The sequence below is a fragment of the Choloepus didactylus genome, chromosome 3, assembly GCF_015220235.1.
Source record: "Choloepus didactylus isolate mChoDid1 chromosome 3, mChoDid1.pri, whole genome shotgun sequence".
Taxonomy (NCBI): Eukaryota; Metazoa; Chordata; class Mammalia; order Pilosa; family Megalonychidae; genus Choloepus; species Choloepus didactylus.
The window spans coordinates 75786155-75811953 of NC_051309.1; the positions used below are offsets into that span (position 1 = coordinate 75786155).

Genomic DNA, 25799 nt, shown 5'->3' on the forward strand with positions numbered 1-25799 from the left:
CTTTTGAAGATCTTTTTGTCCCCAACACACTGATTTGAATGGAGCTCATGTGGGCAGTGATCAAACATGCTCAGCACCGACCGAGCAGCATCCAGTAACTATGAAAGGAGTCAGACATTGCAGGCTTCTCACTGGTGTCACGGTAGCTACTGTGTCATAGTTTGTAAGGATATTAACCTCATTATCAGATGAGTGTTTAAATTATATAATTATTCAAGTGGAAAAGTAGGTCTAGGTGGAATAAATGGAATTATGAATAAATTTTTATTCATGTGTAAGTTAAAAACATCCACATGGTTCAGAATTCCAAAAAGTACAACTGATACAGTGAGTTATCTTTTGTCCTGCCCCTGCCCCTAATTACTTAGTTCCATTCCCTGGAAGCAAACAGTTGCTTATGTATCCTTTCAGAGGTAGTTTCTGTACATGTAACTAAATATATAGATGTGCTCTAAAAGCTATTGTTTATGAAGAATGATGTCTTAGGGAATTTGTGGTAGCCTGAATCTGTCAAAATAGAAATATATTCTGTTTGAGTAACACTAATTTTTTATGTTCCCCCCAAATTGGATGCAACCAATCATTCTGTATAAGTAATTACTGACCTCCTACTATGTGTAAGGCACCATGCCAGATGCTTTTTTCCCCCTTGCAATTTTATTGAGATGTAGTCACATACCATACAATCATCCCAAGTTTGTAATCAGTTGTTCACAGTATCATCATATAGTTGTGCATTCATCACCACAGTCAATTTTTGAACATTTTCATTACTCAAAAAAAAAAAAGTAAAAAGGAACACCCAAAAAATACGGAATGTTTCACGAATTTGCATGTCATCCTCAAGGCCAGATGATTTTTGTCCTGTCAAATTGCCATTAAAAATTTTCAGTGTATGCATGTTGTCATTCAGATCTGTGCTCAAATATTGTGATCTCAGGCAGGGATTCCTTGACACCCAATTGAAAGTAGCTCTCTTTCCTTCTCCCTGTCATTCTATTCCAACACTATGTTTTATTTCTTCCTGTGCAAGGGTGATTCTATCATCTCTTCCAAGAGCTGGACACTTCTGAAAGTGAAACGGAATGCTGTTATTACACAGGGAGAACAGGAAAACTAGAACTGTTCCTTGCAAACAGGGGTGGTAGGTTATCCTATTCATGGTGTTACCACTTCTAAAATTTTACTGCCATTTACTTTTTACTTGTAAGCTCCATGAAGCAGGAACTTTGTCCACTTGTCCTAGGAACCTATCACCCAGAATGTGTGTTTGACATATACTAAGTATGTGTTTAATAAATATTTGTTGACTGAATGGATGACCTAATCATGTTCCATGTTATTGTAGAACTGAGCAGACTTTGGTCAGCAGTGGGAAATAAGAAAGTGATAAAGGGCAAACTTGCTCAGATGTTTCTTATCTAAAGAGAAAGGGAAAAAGGAGCCAAGTTTTAGTATTAAGGTTTTAATCTTGCATCATTTCCCACAAAGACATCAATTTCGCAGATGTATTGTTTTTGAAAATTTAATTTTATTGAGATATATCCACATACCATACAACCCTCCGAAGTGTACAATCAATTGTTCACAATACCAGCATATACTTGTGCATTCATCACCACAATCAATTTTTGAAAATTTTCATTACTCCAAAAAAGTAAAAATAAGAATAAAAGTAAAAAAGAACACCTGAAACATTCCATCCTCCCCACCCCATCCCTCACCCCCAGTATTCATTTACTTTTTGTCCCCATTTTTCTACTCATCTATCCACACACTGGATAAAGGGAGTCTAAGCCACAAGGTTTTCACAATCACACAGTCACACTGTGTAAGCTATATAGTTATACATTCGTCTTCAAGAATCAAGGCGACTGGGCTGCAGTTCAACAGTTTCAGATATTTCCTTCTAGCTATTCTAGTACTCTAAAAACTAAAAAGGGATGTCTATATAACTCATAAGAATAACCTCCAGAATGACCTCTCTACTCCATTTGAAATCTCTCAGTCACTGAAACTTAATTCTTTTCATTTCTCTCCCCTCTTTTGGTCAAGAAGGATTTCTCAGTCCCATGATGCTGGGTCCAGGCTCATCCCTGAGAGCCATGTCCCATGTTGCCAGGGAGATTTACACACCTGGGAGTCAGGTCCCACGTAGTGGGGAGGGCAGCGAGTTTACCTGCAGAGTTGGCTTAGAGAGACAGGCCACATGACAGATGTATTCTTGAAGCATCAACTGTTTTGGTACTTGCAAGGAGACTGAGGTGCTGTGGTTTTGAGGACAGGTCCAGTCTGGGGAGCAGACCAGTGAGACTTGGATGTCAGTGATCAGTTTGACCCAGGAGTTGGTTAGTTTGTAGGGAAACCTGTCTCCATGCAATGGAACAGCTGAGTCCATGTGACTCAGTTCCACACAGAAAAGGAAGAGCAGCTTTGGAGCAGCCTACTGTCTGGGCTTATTCATCCCCTGAGGAGGCGGGGAGGCCAGAGGGGTACAAAGGAACGAGTACCTTTCTGTGTCTGGGAGGTGGCTGGTGAGACAGATAGACAGACAGACACACACACACACACACACACACATTGGTCAATAGAATCCAGGGGGCCCAAGAGTCTGTTCTGGCAGAGAAGTCTGTGGTAATTCTTTAGTTAACTATCTTAGCTAAAACCAGAGCAATCTTCTAAATCAGGAGGCATAGGTCGTAGTAGTTTAGTAGCTTGTTTTAAGTTTTCCTTTTCCCTCCCTATGTTATGCTGATTCCTGGGAGAATTCTTATAGGAGGAAGAGGCCAAAACACTGGCCTAGGGTTATTAAAGAGAATGTTTATGATAAATGCATCAATACAATCGCTGAAAGATTTGCATGTTTTTCTATCACAAATATATTTTTCAAATTTCATCAGAGGACATGGTTTTGGTATCCTATTAGAATTATTGGATTTTAGGATAATTATTTTATTTTATTATTTTATTTTATTTTTTATTTTTAGGATAATTATTTTAAACTCCTTGTTTTTACAGCTGAGGGAATTAAGGCCCAGAAAGGTTGAATAACTTGCTTTCCCTGACATTAACAGAGACAGGCCCATGATTTTAGAAGCTAGAAATTCTTCTAAAATTTGATATTATGCATATTTAAAAAAAAATGACAATTGGATATGGTTGAAAGCTTATAAGTTGTGAGGCACCTTATGACATGTTTAACCAAATATAATTATTTTCTCTAGCTTATGCCATGCTGACAGCTTATAAACACTATGTTCACCTTCCTTCTCTCATAAAAAGGGACTACAGTTATTTTTAAACCTAGGGTTTGAAGGAGGGGATGTAGATTATAAATCTGGGTTAGGTGGATTTTTGAGGAGTTTATCAGACTGAATATGAACTTTCTGGACTGCAGGTGAAAAAAACCAGGACTTTGGTGACATATTTTTAAATATATGATAAAAACAACTTCAGTTTCATCCCAGACTGGTCCCAGAGTGAGAAGAAAGAGGGATTACTCTTTCCTTATTCTTACATCATGACGTGGTTGACTAAATTAATTCAGTGGCAACTTCAATGATCATTCTTTTGCAATATTGTTTATTAATGAAACAACAATAAGTCAAGACAATAGCAGCACAAAGAAAATCTCTATTTTGTATAGCAAAATGCTTATCAAACTTTCACCAGTGAGCCACATATTTAAAAATGATTTCACAGAAACATTTTAATCATTCATTGATGTTTGTAGTAATAGGGTATAACATATCTACTATCATAGTTCTGTTTAGACCCCTAAATGAGATGTGTATGAATGCTATAATTTTGCAAAATGAAGGATAAACATTCATTGACATCTTTAATGTTTTTCCCTCCTTTCTTGTGAAATAGGATGTGGGGGGAAACCCCCCAAATATAAGAAGTTATATTTACAGGTTCTGCTATTTGTTGAACGAAGTGTTTTACAGAAAATATCTAGTGACAAGCCATCACTCTTCTTTTATGTAAGGAGGAAACTTAAACTTAGGGACCTTTTCTATGTCACACAAAAATTGCAAAAAGTCTTTATGGTAATATCTGTGGATCAAATCTGTACTCCATTTGAATGAACAACACAGGGCCTATGAGTTGCATTATTTAACTACCTACAACCTTCCTGTTTTAGGATAAAAGAGTGCCAAGCTTATGGGAGACCAGGAATACCTGGATTGTCTATTCAAAAACTTTTACCTTCAATCTTGTTGGTGACATTGTCTTCAGGAGGTTTCATCGTTTGCTGCCACTAGATGGTGCTTATCATTGAAACAGATTCTTCCTCCCATCTTTCTGTTTTCTTTATGTGCCTGGTAGGACTTTGTAGGATATCAAAGTAACTTGATTGACAAACTAAGTAGTGGGTGGGTATTGTAGAAGTCATTTAGCACAGCTAATTATTGATGAAAAAGTAAATAAATCATTATCAGAAAGGATTATTTATACTGTTTTTCTAATTCCATTAATTGTTTCTGTTCATTCTTCTTGTCACCAAGCTAGGTGAACCCCAAGACAAAAAGAGGACAAATAAATCTTTCTTTGGGCTTATGAGGATCAAGGGACATAACTCAAGTTTCAGGATAGGTGGGAAAAAAAAAAAAAAAATCTCAGGATTCATTGTCCTCACCCAGAAAAGCAATAGCAAAGGTGACCACATGCAGAGCCAACAGGAGAAGTTAATCAATGACCTTTCAAAGGAAAAGCACATGTATCTCAATTAGTGGACAATAATCAATTGGAAAGGAAATAGAACATGTTCTTTTAATTGTGAGATAGCAAACATCAAGTAATGAGAATAATAAAGGTTATTGGCTCTTTGCCAAAGACAACTCCTCTCATTAATGTAAAGTACACAAAACTTTGCTCCTATAGCCCTCCAATTCCCTCCCTGCCCCTAAATCCTAGCACTAACTTCATATCTCTTTCAGGGTAAAATCTTCCTAATCTTGATAGTGAAATGTTTCCAGGGGTTACCTATTTGATTTGTGTGAAAAACAGTTTGACATATTTCGTAGCAGAATTCTAAAAACATATGTCTCTTGGACTCTTCCTTTCTCAAACATTCACCAACACTGTTTATTCATGGCTGGCTCACTATTATAATGAGAAATTGCCAGCTATGTTGAAATACATAATTCACAGTGTGAAAAGCTGCTAAGCAGCAGTGGCAAATTCTTAATGCAAAAGTAGCTTCCCTTTGCCTATGAGCTTACTTTGAGGTTGCTGATTCTTGCTAACTGTGTGTTTAGGGAAAGAAAGTTAATTTTAATATTAGTCTAAAACCAAAATATAACTACATAGATGAAAATCTTTAAGGCCAAATTTTTGTTTTATCTTCTCTTTTGAATTTCCCATGTCACTGTAGTGGATCATGTAGCATATGTGACTATATATATATATATATATATATATATATATATATATACACACACACACACATACATACACACACACACACACATATATATGTCAGATATGACAGCCAGACACATGACATTAGTACATTTTAATTTCAGACATTAGACAGCTTGGGGTGGTTTCCAGGGCCTTCTGAGCATAGACTAAGGATTTTAAAGATGTAAACTTTTTTTTTTTTAAACATACAAGCTCTATACCTCCTTCCCAGGCATTGGTGAGGCATCATATCACAGATTCACAGATTTCTCCAGTTTTTAAATACTGGAAAGAAAAGCTGCTTACCCCATACTCTCCCCAACTCCCCAAATTATTTTACTCAAAAAAAAAAAAAAAAAAAAAAAAGCACTGCTAAAGGTTTGGAATATGTGAAATTATTTCTCAGGGGCTTTATGTATTTTGGTGGTTGCTGTCGAAAATGCAGTTTGACCACTGACTTTCACACACACACATATAATATATACTAATAGGAAATGCATACAGGCTTGCATCATATACAGTGTGGCTCAAATCCAATTAAGAGGCTACTCTCTAGCAATACGCAGAACATTGTTAGATGGTATCTGTGCTGACTGTTCCTGTCTTAATGGTGTACTTTCAACTGATCTTAATGGGGCTGGGTCATTGTTATATTATTATTATTATTTGCTTGGCAAAGGGCACTTTAACCTCATTAATTAGCCTTAGGAACAGAGTAAATACAAGCAATCATTTTGCAAGCTCAAGAAACTCCCTTGTATTGCAAAGGGTCTTTCCCTTAACTTCCGGGGGGCAGACAGCAGCCATCAGTAACATAAACAAAGGACAAGGTTGAGAACCCGCTCTCTCCAGACACCCTTTGCTAATGAACGAGCACTTAATACTGTATGCTGTTAGAACTGTCTACCCATACATCACAAGTTTTATGTAGCCTCAAGAGTGAGCGGGGCTGGGAAACACACGGAGCTTCAGGTCCGCGCGGCAGAACAGCCGCTCCCCAGCGGGGAACTCTTGTGAAAGAAGGGGATCAAGAAAAAAAAAAAAGAAAGAGAGAAAGAAAGAAAGAAAAAAGAAACAGAACTAGCAGCGCACTCAGGCGTGAGAGAGGAGCAAGCGCGGAGGCGAGGGCGGCTGGTCGAGAGCCCGTCCTCCGCCAGCCCCAGGCGGGATGAGCCCGCAAAGCCCGAGCCCCCGGCGTAGGCGGCGCGACCCGAGGCCCCTCCCCGCCGCCGCGGATGCCCAGGCGGCTGACGCCGAGCGGCTGCCCGAGGCGGTGGGGGCCGGGCGGGCGAGAGGGCGCGAGCGAGGGCAGGGCAGGGGGCCGGCCGAGGCCACTAGCGGCTTTAAATATGGATCGCAGGCTCGTGCTCACCGCACAGCCTTCGCCGCGGCTTCCTTCCCCGAGCCCCTATCCCCCGGTTCTTTCCCGAGGGGCTCCCGGGTCGGGCACCATTGCTGCAGTATTAGTTACTGGCAGTAACATCGGCGATCCCCATAAATATGCAGGAGCTGCAGAAGGCAAAGTAGAGTAGACGCCCTAGCTCTCGCACCAGGCGGGCTGTGTAGACACCTCGCCCCCCGCGTCACCTTCTCCCCCTTCTTCGCGGGCCGTTCGGGTTTCCAGTTGTGCCGGCTCCGGAGACCCTCCCGCCCTAGTGCCCTCGCCCGCTCTCCCGCGCTCTCCTCTCCCCGCCCCGTAGCGCGCACCCACCCAGGCGACAAAGTTGTGACTACTTGAGCGCGGGTGGTTCGCGCCCCGTTCGCTCCGCGCCTCGCGCCGACAACTTCCCCGGGCTCGGCCCCACCGCGCCCGGGCCCGCGCCTCCGGGGATCTCGCGGGCCCCCAGCCTCCAGACCCGGCCGCGCGCGGTGCAGCGCTTCGGCGGCGGCGGCAGCGGCGACAGTCGTGGCGGCAGCAAAGGCAGCGGCGGCAGCAACCGCTGCAGCCCCACACCCAGCCGTCAAACTGGAGGAGCGACGGAAGCCGGACCCCAGGAGGTGAGCGCTTGGGCAGCGGGATGGAGGGTCGGCCGAATCCCCTGCCTCATCCTGGCGTCAGTGGCTGTGAGGACAGGGGCGGCGGTCGCGGGCCCGGGGGCCGGTTGGGGAGGAGCGCAGGCGGCCTCTGCGCGCTCCGGGGAGGGAGAGGTCAGCTTCGGGCCGGGCATCTCCTCCACTGGGCGCTGGCGGCGTGTAGAAGGTGCTTCCGCGGAAAAGTACTTTTATTTTCTTTTTAGCGTTTAGAGAAGAGTTTGGGTGGTCCTATTTTCCCCCTCCGCAAAGCCCCTAGCGCGAAGCTTGGAGTTGTTGCCAGGACTGTGGGGCAAGTGTATGCAGCGGGCTGGGCTCGGGCGCGGTGACACGTGTGTTCCTGTGAGCCAGGGTGGTAGCGAGTGAGGCTGGGCACCTGCCTGGCGAGGGAACATCCTCAAACCCACCAGCAGGAGAGGTGTGGGGGTCTCTCGGTGCCACCGAGCCTGCGACCCCTACTTCCTTGCCCTCTCCCAGACGGGAGCATTCACATCTCTCCCTGGCAAACCGAAGGCGGGGGGTGAGTCAGGCAGATTCTCTGTAAGTAGCACACACACATTTATTTGCAATGGATTTGGAAGGGGGTGGCAGAGGTTAAACTGGGATTTCTTTTGGCCAGCGACAGCGGAGTTCTTTCTCAGGTACTGGGCACCATGTGTGTCTTGGCAAGAGAGGTGATTTCTTTTGCTTAAGTGCATTTTACTCAGCCTTTGCCAGTCCGTTAATAACAGTCACCAGAGGAAGACAGGAGTTGAGAACTACATCAGCAAACTGCAGCAGGCACCACAAGGGAAAAAAAGTTCTTGAGGAACAAAAGGAAAATAAAACAAAACAAAACTGAACTTGATGTGAAAGATGGAGAAAGAAGCAGTTCTCTTTTATCAATGCAGTGCATCCCCCCCCCCCAGATTCTTGTGAAACTTCTGTTTTGTCCATCCTCAATCTTCTCAAGGCCCTACCTTCTTAGTATAATTGTGCACAGCAAGCTCTGTCCAGTCTTGACATTGAAGAACTGTAGCCACTTTGGTTTATCTTCTGCTTTTCCCATTTCACTTCAGTACCAGAGTAAGTTGCTCCTAATGAGAAATCATGAACTCTGGTCTGCACTGAATACACCCGTGTTATCTATAAATTGTCTCAAATCTTTCCTTTCCTAACACACACTGGATTGTACCACATTTCCTCTTTTTTTTTTTTTTTAAATCTGGGACTTGGAGTTGGAATAGTTTCTGAATTAAAGTATAAATTGCTCATTAGGGTTTATTTTCATTCTGATTTGAATAGATTCTTCAAGGTAGTAAGAAACTTCAGTGTAGTTGTAAGTAGCTTCTTTTAGCGAATATAATGTCTTTTGAAAACATTTCTGCCTAAAAAAGAACTCTGCTCCTTGTAGCTGTCACATTAGCTTTGAAATAATTTTCATAGCCATTATAGCACTTAGATTGAGGTTATTAGTATAACTTCATTCAAGGAAAGCATGCTTGCTTATTCTTCTAAGGCTTTCATAACTGAGAAAAAACTTTTACTTTCATTTTAAAGTTAAAAGTAGTGATAGGATTCTGATCTCTTTATATTAAATCATGGAATTGAATTATTTAAAATTTTAATACCAGGTCTCTAAAATGACACAAAACCTCCCACATATATGAATGGAAATAGAAAAGGAGTGCTCTTAGGAACAATTGAGGCATAGGGCACTGGGATGGGAGGATTAAGATGAGATGTTTTGATGGTTCCCAGCATATCTGCCTTTGAGAATACAGAAAACTAAGAAACCATTTTGTATGTCAATGTTTTTCAAAATGAGGTTTTTCAGTATCATATGTTTTAGAGTCATTTCTGCAGACTTACAAACATATATGAGGCACCTCAGCCAAAGAGATTGCCAGAATGTACCCTCAGTAGTGATGTATCTTTTAGTTCATTTTGCCAACATAAAATAACTTTAAATATTTGACTGCTAGTGTTACTATTCACCCTTTTAAACAATTAGAGGATATTTTGGATTTATAATAATGCTGTGTGAAAGGAATACACGGAATAATATTTAGAGAAAAGGTAATAGAAATTGGGTAACCTTGGGGACAACTTCAAGCATACCTGGTGTTAATCTCATTTTTCACCGACCTCTGTGAAGTACAGTTTTAAGGTTCTGATCCCTTGTTCTGATAACAAGTAAACACTCTGGCGGTGCTTGCATCTTAAAGAAAAACACAGCGCTTAAGGAAAGAACATGCACGTTAGCTGGTAAATCATGTAGTGATCAGGTTTCTCTGCTTGCCTCTGAGGGCGCTGTAGTCCGTGAGGACTGCTATTGTTAGGGAGAAGAGTCCTGAGAGAATTCACTGCTGCTCAAGTGTGGTGATACATAACCACGCTCGGTTCTTGGAGTTCTCGGTGTGTGCATTTTTAGTAATATGAATGAAATCTAAGACTGGAGTTATGGATGTTAAGATTGGAAGTGGAAAGAAAAAAATGAGAAGAATAAAATCTTCTAATGATGATTAAGGTTTCTAACTAGTGGTTGCTTAATGGAAGGAATCATGGTTCATGACTTGATGGAACAAAGGAAGTAGTAAGCAGAATACATACCTTGGTTCTCAGTGTTGATGGTATTCCTGAGTTCAGCCTTTGATTGTTTGAATTTCTGGCAGGTCATTTAGAAAACAAGATAATTTAGGAACATCCAGGAAGTTAGTAAGACTTTATAAAACTAGATCTTGCTACTTTTTTTTGCATGATGCAGGAATTTTAAGGGAAGGGAAGAATAATGTTTCTTTCATATATAAGGTCATGGCTAAGTTGTATTCCAAATACTCTTTGCATTTGTTCCAATATTTAAACATTTGAAAAGGTTGTGCCCACAAAATGGAAATTATGCTGCTCTCCTTTGGGCGTAAACATGGTATTTTATTTCTCGGTATTGCATGCCTATAGTTATTCATCTCAGAGGAGATGAATTCTCCTAACCCACCTTCTTAGTTCTTCTGTCTGATGTACATTTATGCAGCCACAAACATACACACATACATATGCCACCAGTTGCAGAGGGGGCCAATTTTATTTTATCTAAAGCCATATTTACTACCATCATAATGATTCTGTGGCAGTGACTTTATTCCATTTCTCTAGTTTCAGCAGTGCCCTGACATTCAAACAAGACATCCAAAGGACTTGGAGGCTATGAGTAGTGATGGCTTCACTTACCTGTGGTGGTAGAGAAGACAAAAATTTTTTTCCTCCAATCCTCTTTAAGATGTCTATAATTTTTTATTCTTTAATGATGATGCCTTACTGCCCTTTGAAATAAGTTGTGCATTCGAATTAAATGGTGGCAGAAATAGTAATGATGAAACCATGCATATACGTAGTTCTTTCCATTAGCCAGAACACTATTTTTAATTTTCTTCCTTGCAAATTAGATAGAGGTGAGGGATTATTATGTTTATTTAAAAAAAAAAAAAAAGATGAGGAAACTGAGACAGAACTTTATATGCTTTTCTTAAAATGAATGGAAAATTATTGGTGGAGGTAGGAATACAAGTTTTATCTTTTGACTAGCGATACATGTTTCTTGAGTTATTGAATGTTGAGTGAATGAATGTTGTTCTTGTCACAGCCAAAGATACTAAAGCAGATAAAAGTTCATCTGGGTTTAAAGCTACGGCTTACTTTCCCTGTTAGTAATTCTGCTCTGCGGCCATGTCTACCTACCTTGAAACTTTATTTCAAGTCATGCAGTGCCAGGAAGTGTTTCACTACTGAAGATTTTTCAGTTTGTGTGTAACATTTTAGCTCCAATCTTGAGAGAAAGAACATAGAAAGAAGTTATGTGAAATTAGGATGTTAAAGGAAATAAATAACAATAACTGATATTTTGGGGTTTTTGTTTTCCTACTTTGTGGGTAATTGTGTGGAAAAAGGGTACCCTCAGTTTAACTTGAATTTCTGTATTATACACATTAGAAAGGTTTTAAATAAAATTCCTAGTATACATGTTTTTGGTGGGGGTGTTTAAAATTAAAATTAATTAAAATACAAAATGAAAAAAGAATATATTGTCATTAAAACTGCCATAATGTTCTGTAAGTGATACCAGTAGAAAAGCTGTTTATAAGTCTTAGATAAGAAGTTATCAGCTTCTTTTCCTTTTTGTAAGTATATCCACTGACTGATGTTCTCCTTTATATTATTTGTGAATAAATACACCTTTGGTACCTGGAATTTTAGTTAATTCTGACTTTGACCTGGAGATCTAGTATTCACTGAGGGTCTAGTAACAACTTCATCTATTTGGAACTCATAACAACTATATCTATTTGGAATGCATATTTTAATATATGCCTCAGGAAAAAAAAAAGCCTCTCAACAGGTAAAATAAAGGGCAAAAAATACATACATTAAAATGGTTTCACTTTATTCATAGAATATTTCTCAGAGTCTATTTAGTTTTACTTCACATACAGTTCTAACACGATTGGTTAAAAGTTTCTAATACCGTAACAGAGACCTAACTACACATTAGATGATATAATTGAGCTGTTATTGGCAGATCCATGGATAACATTGAAAAGTGCCAGAGGACAACTGGTTAGCAAACAAATAGGTAGACAGACTACTAAAAGCAGATGCAAGAATTAAAGCAAGCATAGTAGCTGTGGACCAATTAGGCGTAGATGCTGATAGCATCACTGTATTACATGGTCTTCTTTCCCTCTTTTCTTGTCTCCCTCCTTATCTTCTTCCTATCTATTATGTTTTTATTGATCTATAACATGTGTACAGAAAAGTGCATGTCATTAAATTACAACAGCTAGATGATTTACCTAAGTGAACACATCCATGTAACTGGTACCTACACAACCTGAGATACAGGCAGACTACTGCCAACATCCAGAAACCCCTTCTTCTTCCACTAAGTCGTTACTTTCCCCCAAAGGTAATCTCTCTTCTGAGACTATAGACTACTTTTACCTATTATTGAACTCCCTATCGGTGAATCACATGGTATACATTCTTGTCTGACTTCTTTTGTTCAACATTATATTTGTGAGAATCATTCATGTTTCGTGTGTAGCAACAGTTTGTTTATTCTCATTGCTCTGTAGTATTCTTCCATATGAGAACACCACCATTTATTTATCCATTTAACTCTTGATGGGCATTTGGGTTGTTTCCGGTTTGGAGCTACTATGAATAGTGCCGCTGTGAACATTCTTGCAAATATCTTGTAGTAAAATGGTGGGAATTTCTGTTCTGTGTGTTGTGAGTTGAATTGTGGGTCAGTTTTAGTAGATAGGGTCTTTCTTCAAAAGCGGTGCTAATTCACAGTCCCACCAGCAGTGTATGAGAGTTGCAGATGTGCTACCTCTTTAAAAACATCTTGTATTATCTGTCTTTTTAAATTTTAGCCATTCTGGTGGATGTATAATGGTGTCACATTGTGGTTGTAATTTACACTTCCCTGAATATCTTTTTATGTGATTATTGGCTATACTCCTTTGGGAGGTACCTGTTCAGATTTTTTCCCATGAGGTTTTTGTCCAATATATTATCCCAAGTAAGAAAGATTTTAATACTTGGCAAGTTAACTTTTCTTTATTTGTTTAGAAAACTCAGCTAACCAGGGAAATTCATTAACCAATGCTTCCATATAATTAGTAAAATAAGTGGGTAAAGAGATTAGAAACATTTTGATCTTGTAAACCTCATAGTCTGAATCTGTGAAACCTTCTCCTTAAAAACTAAAAACAATTTAACATAACACTCAAAAACATGCAGAACTTGTCCTCAGCACTTAATATAAAGGTAGAGCATCTTAAAACTTTGTATTGCCTGGTGACTGATGGGGATTTATACTTGGAAGATAGTTGGAGTCCCAGCTCTATTACTTGCTAGTTGACTTTGGGAATTAAAAAAAAAAAAAAAAAAAAAAAAAAAAATATATATATATATATATATATATGTATGTGTATATATATATATATATCTTTCCCTTTTTTTATTATTAAAATGATTTTGAAACCCAATTCACAGCTGTGATATGAGGAATACATGAGTTGATCTCTATGAAGCCTGTTCTGAAATGTAAATAGCCATACATATGATAGTTGTTGTTGTTTCTACAGCATTCCCTATTCTTGAGTTGAGTTGTGTCAACACTGAGAACGAAGTTTCTGCTATATTAGTAAATGAATATTGGCTGAATATTTAAGCTTGTTTCTTGAGCTGTTACTCAGTGATTCAAACTGTGCTTTACTTTTTTTTTCTCTAAGACTTTTTCTTGCCAAAACTGAATTGGGAATAGTGTTTATCCAAACATCAGATTGAAAAATTGAGTCTAGCAGCCAGCAGTTTGAGATCACCTGTTTTCCTATATAGATCATATCAAATTTATGCCCCCAAGTAACACACGCAGGACCTAGAGAACCCTTGAAAATGATTACACTGCTTTTCACCCCATGGGGATCCCCCAAAAGCTTAGATGCTGAATATTTTTAGCTTCTACAATTAAAATGCTGACCAGTAAATTTCCAGATTTAAAATATTTAGTGGGTTCTCCAGTGCTGATATCTTGGAAACCATGTTTCTTGTAAAGTTGAATGTTTGAGGATGAATATTAGCTGAAAATTGGAGCTTGTAAAGGATAAGGTGGATAAGGTGTTTGTTTTTTCACCTCATATGTTGATTGTAGTACCAAAAGCAAACTTGCAGCATATACCTTAAAAACTTTTATGTAAAGAAAAAATTCTTAATCCCTTGAGAGGTGTGATATTTAACTGTGTTTGACTTTGTGACCCTCTTTTTCTTCATTTGAAAATTGGTTTAGTGGCATAAATTTATTTTTGAAATTAAATAGAATTAAAATTGGTATACTTTATTTGAGAATTGTATGATTGATTCTCATTTAAAAAACAGTAGGTATCCCTTTGCAAAATCAGACTTGCAAGCAGAAGGAACTTAGATTTTTCTCTGAAAAGCTAATCAGATTTTCTTACCACTATAGACTGATTTTCTCTTCCTGTATTATTGTATGTGTGTATTTTTATTTTTTTTAAATAAGTGGTGGTCTTGGTTGTTTGGCTTTTATCATTCAAGTATAACTGTTTTGTAGTATTCAGAGTACTGAGCATATAACTTATTACTTCAGAATAATATAACCAGTCCACATTTTATGAGGACATTTATATTTTAGGTATCATACCTCATGTTTCCGTGACCCAAATGTGGCTGCTTTAGGATGACAGTGGAAAATGGAATTATCTGGTACCACAGACAGCTTTTGTTTTTTGGTGTAGACATAATGCTATGGAAAACTGAAATAAAGAGATAATTGTGGTGAGCCTTGTTAAACTGTGTATTTCAGAAAACTTCATCTCCTGTTCTGAGTGATTTAATTCCCTTGAGAAGTTAAACTGGGTAGTTTTAAAACAAAAGCATCCATCGTGTCTGATTGTCGCGGTATATTAAATGCTGGAGGCAAGAGCCCTCCCTTTGGAGACTTAAAAAAAGAAGAGGATGCTGTGGCTTTAGGGAAGGACAGCTGTATAAAGAGTACGATCATGACAACTATAATGTCTTAACTGATAATGCTGAGGAAATGGTATTAGCTCTTCCATTTCTTGTGTTCTTTGACGTGGACATCTGTTGTATATGAGACTTTTTTTGTACCTTCTACCCCAGAATGATCATGAATGAAGCCTTGGAACTTTCATTTGATGAAATATGTTTGTACTGAGTGAGGGCTCAGTGAAACTGTCATTCAGACCGAAAGCTTGACTGGCCCTTGACTGCTGATGGCTGCACCCCTGAAATTCTCCCCTCAAGTGTTGCATGTGACTGCAGCTGCAGTGAGATACCGCAGTTGAACTGTTTCACAAATTCCTTCATTCCTTGGACCTCTGGAGACTGTATCTTCAGGAATGTGAGATGAGCTCTCATGATGTTAGCAGAGAAGGGCCTCTAGGTAGGAAAATTGTTAAGGCACTGATTACAATCACCTATAAAAGATAGCTGAGCATAAACAGATTGAGCAGAAACACCCAGCTCTCATGTTTGCATTTTTACCAGTTGAGCTCTTTTGCCAGGGAAAAGAGAGCTGGTGGATAGTAAATGTCTCCAAAGATTTAGATAAATGAGATCAGATAATTTCCCTTGATAAATACATTAAAAAGTGAAACAAAAACACTTGTCCAAAAATATCAGAAGAAAATATAGTTCAAACTCTCAGGCATTTTTGCTGCCAAAACTTGAGATAATGAATATACTCTTTGATTGATCTCTTTATTGCTCATTGCTTTTCACAGTCCTTCGTTGTTTCATGTGTTGGCGTATCCTTCTATGATGTATGCTACTTCATTACAGGAGCTGTGTTAGAATATTCTTTTGTGGTTCTCACAGTTTGTAGCATATTGTATAGCAGAAAATACTTATTTAATGGAATTATTTGAATGATAGTTAGTCACTAAAAATCTGAATGCATCAATCAGAGAGGCATAACTTTATCTAAATTCTATTACTCTTGGAGATATTTCTCCAGTGTAGTGGTTCTGATTATTGTTGTTAGGTCTTTCAAAACATTTCTAATGAAATCTGTTGTAATGAAGTTTGGAGTCCAGAAACTTTTGAGATGAAACTTTGTTATTCAGATTGGTGATGTGTTGTAGTTCCTTGGAAAAATTACCTAAATTTTTCTATTTGGTTATGACTGTCCCTGAATTGGACACATTTTTATTCAGTATGAATTTCAGATTAGTAGTTAGTTGGTACAACTTTTTAAAAAAATACACTTTATTCTGTAGTAATTGTAGGAAATTGCGAAATGTACAAGGTCTCACGTACCCTTCCCCAATTTCCTCTGGTGGGCACAACTTTTAAGATTTAGGGTGTACACCCAAAAAGATTTCTAAGGAATTGTTATTTTTATGCCTATTCTGAAGAAATATTTATTTAATTATCACTGATTATACTAGTTATTGTAAAAAATACAGAATTAGACATAGCTTCTTTTATGTGACTTTCATTTAGAAAAGGTACTCGTGTGGTAGGTGAGGAGGAAGACTCATTCATTTCCTTATTTTTTTCCGTCTCTATGCATTTGCTGTTAGCTTCATTCTAATTGTATTTTTCATGTTGATCCCTCTAAGAGTTTTAAATCCAAATGTTGATTCCATGAGATCTTTGGTACAAATGTAAGTGAAAGACAGTGGAACTCCTCCATGATACTGAAGTTAGAGCACCATGGTAACACTGATTTTGTATAAAGGTGAGAAAGTATTATATTGCATATCTCTATGTGTTAAGTATATATCACCTTCTTTACAGTATATGTGGCTTACAATATATATGTGAGTGCACAATATATTGAGAAATTTTAGAACAGTTTTATTTGTTATATATGCATAATATTTCCACTATAATCTCAGTATGTTTCATTAATATTCTTTGGTATATTGATAAATATTAAACTGTTGATCACATATTTGAGTTCAATATTATCTCTTAACAGGGGCTTTTTTGTGCTGTGTGTGTGTATTTGTCTATGTGTCTGAACCTTATGCAGTTTTACTTAGAGCACTTGTCAAAGGTTTGGTCTTGCACCTCAAGACAGACATGATTGGGAAAGATTTAGAGCACAGCATATCATGAGGATAGAGGAGTTTCTTTAAGAGAACAGACAGAAAGTTATTTGAATACTTTGCATTTTGAACAATAAAGTCTCAAAGCAGACCTCACCAAAGCCTATAGTGTCATGAACAGGTTCCCCCACATCCAAGAATATCAGAACTAGGAACACCACTTGTAATGGAGAGAAGTAGGCTTAGCATAAATAAAAGTTTAAGTGTATGTTGAGGGTGTTTATGCTAGCAGCTTTTCAGCCCAAGAGTAGAAACTGGCTTCTCCAAGAGGAGAAGGTGCAGAACAAATCTTTGGTGGATTAACTATTCATACCATTTGAAAGAAAAGATGGACGTGCTTAGTAAATACACCTAATCTGTTGGACGGTTATTCCCTCTTTACCCTGGACTCTCTCAAAGCACTTTGCTCAAAGCACTGATCATTTTGTAGAATAATTTCCTGTTCTTTGATATCATTGTCAGGTTATCACTGTATATTGATTGCTCTGGAGGGTTATGGGTCTGACCCCACATGGTGTTTCCTATAGTTTAATTGCCTGCAGGTCTGATCTTGACCTTGACTAGAAAGTGCTAGTTTATGTACATTGTTAAATTTCAGGTTATAAATGAGCATTCCATCTCCTTGTAAAGCTTTTTGCCTCAAATCCACACCTTGCTGCTCATGAAATGAAATTGGACGTTATTTCTGAATTGATACCAAGACTTTTGGCTCTGAATTCATTTGGGATGATCCTACTCATTTGAAATAGGATGCTTTCCCAACTAAATGAAATATATCTTATTATTTTGTAGGTTTTAAAAGTTGTGTTGGATAATTTTTTAGATGGAGTATTACGTTTACAAACAGAGAACTTGGAAAGCCCATTGCCGTGTTTTCCTGTTTGGTCCATTGTCTTTGAACTTCTGTGATGGATAGATTCTAGTATATGGGCTTGAACAATACAGTGTCCTTTCTATAAAAACTAGAGTGGCAGGAATAAAAACAGGCTAGAGCATGTAGCCCAGGCTTCAAGCAAGTTGCTACTTGAGTAGGGAGTTGGTGGAATAATTTCTTAGTCCCGTAGAGACAATGAAGTTTTCAATTCTGAGGTGAGCGTCCAAAATATGGAATCTAGAGGAACTGTGATGACTTGAGGAGCAGTGGCGGGAGGATGTGTGTGAATTCCTAAAGCATGAGTAGTAGTTACTACGACTCATAGAGTCTGAGGAATCAAGGAAGGAGATATAATGTTTTGAGGAGCCTGATTCTGGGGAACTGTGGATCTGTCTGCTTAAATTTCAGGAGGGTCTGTTTATCTACTGTCATCAGAGTATGAAGTATTCACTTTAATTGAATTTTCTGATAATGGAGCTTACCCAATTAAGTGTCCAAACTAAAATTCTCTTAAAATGGTTTTGATGTATATCATTCCAAAATGAATTGCACACATTTATCTCTTTTCTAAACAATATATTGAATATAATTTTCCTGTTTGTTCATTATTCGTGGTCATTATATAATTCAGCAAAGATCTCAGGGCCAGAGATGTGTGGAGCTATTGCTCCGGTACCAGGTGTTCCCATGTTGTTAGGCTTTAATCATTCTTTTGTTCATCTTTTATGTTGTAAAGAGGGTGTCTTAGCTGTGTCTACACAGGGATTCAGGATCTGGGTATTTGCTTAGATGATGGGCAGTAGATCCCCCAGTCCTCTATTTTCATGAGTTGAATATATGTGAGATAATGAAATTTTGACTAGAGTCTGGGTTGGGAGATGGGTAGTAGGGGAATGGCGAGCTATGCTGTCTGTTCCCTTACAGTGCCGTAGGGACTAGGCCTTGGCCATATTGAGAGAGAGGGTTGTAAGGCAAAGCTGAAGGAACCATTTTCATGAGAGACTTCTGGGCCACAGGAAGGCCCAGGCTGCTTTGGGATCCAGGTAGCAAAGTGTAACAGACTGTGTTTCTGGGTGGTATATCTTGAGGTGGTGGTTGTGTGCTTTGGTGCCTTGAAGGTTTGAGGAGATCCAGGAGACAGCATCATAGTCAGGAAAGTTGCATTCTCAAGTGGCCAGTGGCCACCAACCAAGAGGCCTGAGCAGACGAACCTGAAAGGATTGGTGGTGAGCATGGTGGGTTGAATCGTGTACCCCAATTTGGACATGTTCTTGGTCTTGGTCCACATTCTGTTATGTGGACCTATTGTAAATACGGTGTCGTCATATTGTAAATAAGGTATCGTCAAGAGGTTACTTCAATTAAGGTATGGCCCCACTGAATGAAGTTGGGCTTTCATCCAGATTACTACAGTCCTTTATAGGCAGAGTGAAAGTCAGAGGGAGAGAGAAGCCAGGAGAGAGTGCCACATGTATTGCCATGTGACAGAAAAACCAAGAGCGAAGGCTTACTGGCAGCTGGCCCTGGAACGCCAGTCTTTGGGGAGAAAGCATTGCTTTGCTGATACCTCTGTTTTGAACTTTTCCTAGCCTCAAAATTGTAAGCCAATAAATTCCTGTTGTTTAAGCCAACCCACCATATGATATTTGTTATAGCAGTGAGGAAACAAAAACAGTGTGCATGGCTGACAGACCCCAGGAATGATTGGTGAACTTTGAGAAGGTTGCTGAGATCCAGCTCTCCTGTGGTAAATTTCAGTTATTGTTATTGTTATTCAGTTATTGTTACTGAGCCTAGGTACTATAGGCTTTGTTAAGACCTGTGAAAACTCTGTCAAAATTGTTTTCTGAATCCTCATTGACTTGTCAGGATTTCCATGTACTGGTAAAGAGCATGAACTCTGGGATCAGAGTGCCTGGGCTTGAATCCTGTCTCCACCAAGATTTTTAAGTTGGGTTCCTGGGTAAGAGTTCCTGAGATGGAAGTTTATTGGGATTTATGCTGGGGAGCAATGCCTGCAGGGGAGGGAAGGAAGTTGGATTGGGCAAAAGAGGGGGTTTGAACTGTTATACAGTAGCAGCAGGGGCCTCAGCTGATCCCACCAGGAGTTCTGGAGCTGGGGAGACCCTTCAGAGTTGCCCCACTTTGAGGAAAGGGAGCCAGGCTTTTTTACCCCACGTCAACTAGTCATGAGATGCCCTTGAAGCAAAGTGTGACGTTGATTCAGGTGGCTTTCTTTGGCCAACTTAATTTCTGGAGAAAGACTTAGCTGAACGCCACCATCCACGAGCCCTTCCAGCATGTGGGGGAGCACTTTGGTTCTGAAGGCGAGATCTGGGCAGCACAGCACAGCACCCAAATACTCAGTGCTTCATGACGTGGGCAGCTCTGTGCTCCCAGTTCTTCATCTGCGCATATCTCATTTAATTCTCAGGGGTTAAGTAAGTTAATGTATGTAAAATGCTTAGAAAAGTACCTGATATGTAGTAAGTGTGATTTAGGTGTTAGTTATTATGATCATACCTGATTTTATCAGCTGTACCCTTCCCTTGTAATATGGTTCTTCTAATACACTGTGAGTTTGAAAGCTAATGCTTTCATTATTATTTTTTTCCTAATTCTCTTTACAAGAGGAAAGCATCTGACTGTATCTTAGAAAGGAATAATTCAATGGACTGTGTGTTTTAGTACTATTTGCATTTTAAATTTTTACTGCTGGAAAGAAAGGAATAATTACTTATAGTGGAATTTGAAGCATTGGGGCATATGGTGAATGAAACGTGTGTGTGTGTGTGTGTGTGTGTGTGTGTATGTTAGTTCTTAGTGTCTTCCAAGTTAACTCAGGTAAGAAACCATCAAACTGCAACCCAGTAGCCTTGACTCTTGAAAACGATTGTATAACAGTGTAGCTTACAAGGGGTGACAGTGTGATTGTGAAAGCCTTGTGGATCACACTTCCTTTATCCAGTGTATGGATGGATGAGTAAAAAAATGGGGACAAAAACTAAATGAAAAATAGGGTGTGTGTGGGGGGGGATGATTTGGTGTTTTTTTCTACTTTTATTTTTTGTTCTTATTTTTACATTTTCTGGTTTAAGGAAAATGTTCAAAACTTAGGTTGGGGTGATGAATGCACAACTCTATGATGGTACTGTGAACAGTTGATTGTATACCACAGATGACTGTGTGATACGTGAATATGTCTCAATAAAACTGAATTAAAAAAAATTAACTCAGGTAAGTAACTTCTCAGTTAATGGGGAGTTGACCTATCCCATACTGTAGAGTTGGGAAGCTGTGTGTTAGAAGTAGTGCATGCCCACTTTTAAGTGTTCAGCTCAGAAGCTTCTCATAGTCTTGATGTTTGCGTTTCCCATCACTCTGGTCCTAGATCTAAACATTATAACATATAATCCATAAGTGTAATGTTTTCTCTTGATTAAATTGCTCCAATTCTTCAGCCTTACATAATCCTTCTTTTCAGTGTTTCAGTATTTAAATTCCATAAATATATAGCACATCACCTACAGTGTTTTAGAAATTTGGTTTTGATTCAAAGTAATGTTCTCATGGAGGCTCAGTCCCTGCCAATTTATTTCTCATTCACTTGGGGACATGGCTAATTCCCTTGGAAGTTTTTATCTCCTTTATATTCAGATGGATGAAAACATTTCACTTGAAATGACATAATTGCTCCCAAATGCAGTAACTATATCATATTAAGTTGTTTATTTTTAAAAGACTGATTGCTCTGTTAACATGAAAGCAGAGAGTTAAAGATCTATGCCACAAAATGTTTCTTTAAAACATAAAGTTGTGCATGTTTCTTCTGTTTGCACCAGTACCCTTTTTACTGGCATACCCTATTAAAGCCAGCAGAGTGGAAGAGGATGTAACATATCTCCTTTGAAAGAACTTTTTAGAAAGAGGTCTTCCTTGAATTTATTTTCCCTCCCAGTTTTAGGTTGCTTGTAGCTGTTCTCAGTTTATTCTAAAAAAATAAGAATCTTAGGAGTGAACCAAGAACAGTAATTTATCTACATATTTATTCTGTTACAATATGTAGAAGGTGGTGATTATATGGAATGCCTAGTAACTATCGCATTTCACCAAACTGAGTCAATGAGAAATTTTGTCTCAGCTGTTTTGACATTGATCTTATTTCCGAGTTGAGAATGCTGTTGTTGGGTTCCATGTAGAACTTCATAGTTACTTCTGTTTGTGAGCCAGGAACCTAATGAAGATCTTCTCATTTCAGCAACCAGCCATTCTCTTTTTCCTGTTGAAATTAGGAATGTCTATCACATTTAAAATTTCACTTCCATATTTGGGTTTATTTTTGGAGGATGGGTCTATGGGAGGGGTGAATATAGATAAAAGATATAATAAGGCTGACTAATTGGTATGTGAAAGGTGTTAATATTTAAAGTGGTAAAAACTCCAAGCCCTTTCTAAAAGGAAGGATGACTTTTAAAACTGCATTTTGGGGATTAAATACATAAACCCCTTTTAAAGAGAAATGTTATTGAGCTTTATCTAAAGGGAAGCAAGACCCACATCAAAGAAGATTATGCCAATACAGCTTTACAGCTTTTTTTTTTGACTTTATTTATCAAAAAACCAGTACAGCTTTTAATTCTCAAAAACATGAAATTATGACTTTTGTATATTTGAACTTTCACTGTGTAGGAAATATGAAGTCAAAAGTAATATTTTGGGCAAAATTATTTATTTTTTTGGTTGGCAGAGGCCTTCAAGTGGACACAGGTGAGATTGATTTCTACTCTTGTATATTTAACCTCAAGCCAGCCACGAATACTGTGTAATTGCTTTGTAGAGTATGGCCTGCTAGTGACTCCCTATTTAAAAACCACTTAATTCCACCACCACCCCCCTCATCCCCCATTTTTTAAAAACAATGCTTGCTGGTGGCTTTTTAATGTGGGTTTAGTTATACTTTGAGGTAAAAGATTTTTCTCAGTGTTAGACCACTGTTCTGAGTTTTAAAATGAATAAATACAACCTAGAATACATTGTAGATAAGGAGGAAAAATTTTCCATCCCAAACACTTTTTTATTTAAATAGGATTACTTGTTACTTTCATTTAGAGTATTATCCAAGGTTATTGAATTCTTAGATTATTCATCTAAATTTATACACATAATGCAATCATAGGCACCTAAATATATTTGCTTGAACGATAAGTACAGAAGTACATTAAACTAGATTTTAATTACTATCAAAGTTTTACAAATAAATGTTTAGTAAATTCAGGGCATATTATATTACCTAAATAAAAGGCTGAAGGGGAAGGACATCTAATAAGCAGATTCCTTAAATTCCAGTGGAACCACATTATTAGAATGTATATTTTCTCTGAAAATTAAGGACTAGTTTTTCACCTGTGGGTTAGTCAAAGGTTGGTTAAAAGGAAAAGAAGATTCTATGAGGGTGTTGGCTGTTTGGTTTAATGGTCCAAATGAAATGGATAAAGAAAACATGGACTTGTACTAATGATTTGGTTTCTAACAATAAAGCTGGTGAGTTCACTTTAAGTGTGGTTTGTTGAAAATTGATGACGATTTTTAGAACTTAGCTTCTTATCTTCAGAGCACTTTCCAAATGTTGAATAATTAATTGCCATAAAGCCTGTGTTGGGGTCGCATAGCAAGCATGCCTCTGTTTACCAGGACACCATTCTGGCAGAGTCTGGAGATGTTGATTTTTATTTTTAGAGGTGTCTGTGCTCTCTAAGGTGACCAGCTTTTCAAATGCTGTCCTGGTTTCCAATCACAGTGTCATGGGAAAAGTAACCAAAGAGGGTAAATACAGGAGAACTTTTTATTCTCATTTTTCTATACAGATTTCACTTCCTCTCCCTTCTGCTTGCTCATCACTTTGCAATACTAAATTTTTTTTTAAAGTAGAAAGTTGATTATCAAGTTTGTTCTCTACAATTAATAGTCTCTTCTTACCTGGTAAAATTCAGAATTTATAAAACCTAGTGGAACTATGAGGAACAAATCCCAGGGGCAAAAATAGCACATTTGGAAAATGGCTTTAATAAAGAAATGAACCTTTCAAACAATAGTTTTTCTAGCTTTAACTTACTCTTGGAGTCTGAGGAATAACAAGTATAGAATGTATGTACTTAATAATGTGTTATAGACAGATGAGTTATAGACAGATGACAAATATACAGGATAAACATACTAACAATTAGAGAACAAGATAGGCCATGAGAAGAGCTTAAAGTAGACAAAATAAGCAAAGAATAAAGTGGCTAACTGAACCCTGGAGTTAATAAATCCGAAAGGAGTTTGAGAAGTGAGGGGTCATGAGTGACTGTGTGTGGTGGTTTGAAGCTGTATGTACGCCAGAAAAACATGTTCTTAAGCTCAATCCATTCCTGTGGGTGTGAACCCATTGTAAGTAGGACCTTTTGATGAAGTTACTTCAATTAAGGTGCTGCCCACCTCAATCAGGATGGGTCTTAATCCTATTACCGGAGCCCTTGATAAGCAGAATGAAGGTCAGACACAGAGAGAGAAAGCCACAGGAAGCAAGCAGCTGAAGGTCAACGAACCGGAAGGGGAAGGGAGCGGCCAGGAGAGCCTGCCATGTGCATTGTTGAGTGACAGAGGAGCCCAGGACCAAGATCACCCGTAGCCAACCCCAGAATGCCAACCTCGGAAAGAAGGCATCGCCTTGATAATGCTTGATCTGGACTTCTATCTTAGCCTCAAAACTGTGAGCTAATAAATTCCCATTGCTTAAACCATCCCTTTGTGTGGTATTTGCTTGAGCAGCCAAGGAAACTAAAACACGGTGCAACATGTGGCTTGAGGAAGGTAGGTATGTGAGAACTTGTGAGTTGAGTGGCAACTGTGTCCTCCCAGACAATACTAACAGTAGTCAGGCTAATTCCTAGCTTGTTTGTGTTGCAAGCATCAGGATGTCTACTGATTAGCTCTCTGGAGAGATGCAGGATGAAGTCACTGTGGCAGACTCAGAAAGCCAGCCATCCTTCAGTTCTGAATCTTTTGAAATAGAAAAGAGCCAGCACCTTTCTTTGAGAGCAGATAATCCCTTTGTGCTTTGAGAAATTCACCAGATAACAAAGAGGATGCTGTAGTTATTTCCGATGAATGCTGGGTTTCTTTGTGTATGGTTAACACCTTTAAAGGCAGAGCAGAGTGTGAGAATCTTTATGAGGTTTTAAGGAGATGAAGTCCAAGAAATCATAAAAGTGTTGACTCACACTTGCTTACTGAATACAGTGACAGGTTCTTAATTTTGAGATCTGGAGCCCATGGCTGGGCTTCAGGGTGGCTCGTGGTCCTCCAGAAATTGTATACAGAATTTGTATACAGGCATGTTTTTTGGAGGAGAGAATTGATAGTACTCATGATGCTGCCAAAGCTGTGACATACACAAAACACTTAATCTTTAATATGGGCTAGTTTCCCCTAAGAGTGTTTACTTAGTACCTTCAAATAACAAAACAAAATATTAGTTTCCAACTATCCACTCCCTCAAAATCTGGATGGAAAGGAAACGAGATCCAATCAGCTCCAGGACAATCACCTCTAAAAGTTTAATATATTTACATTCTCAGAAAGATCAGAAAGTACAGTGATGCAATCAAAACCAGTGAATGTGGTTATCTACAGTACATTAAATTGGAAAGGAAATGATCAGGACCATCTTATCTGTAATCAGTCATGGGACTTTCTTACTATCAGATCTGAAGAAGGTGTGCCCATAAGGATAAGGTAATTTCAATTATGCATTTGTAATTTAGCTTACTTTCACATATGGAGAGCTTTAGTAGCATTTTTGTGGG

General features: G+C 38.5%; 1 protein-coding gene across 1 annotated transcript in view; it reads left to right on the forward strand.

Moving 5' to 3' along the window:
• Positions 1–6800: 6800 nt before the first annotated feature.
• The window catches only part of SLC4A4 (solute carrier family 4 member 4), a 442709-nt gene continuing 423710 nt past the window's right edge, over positions 6801–25799 (forward strand). Inside the window, exon 1 of the mRNA XM_037829942.1 lies at positions 6801–7407. The gene's annotated coding sequence lies outside the window, so the exon portion shown is untranslated. The remainder of the gene's footprint in view (positions 7408–25799) is intronic.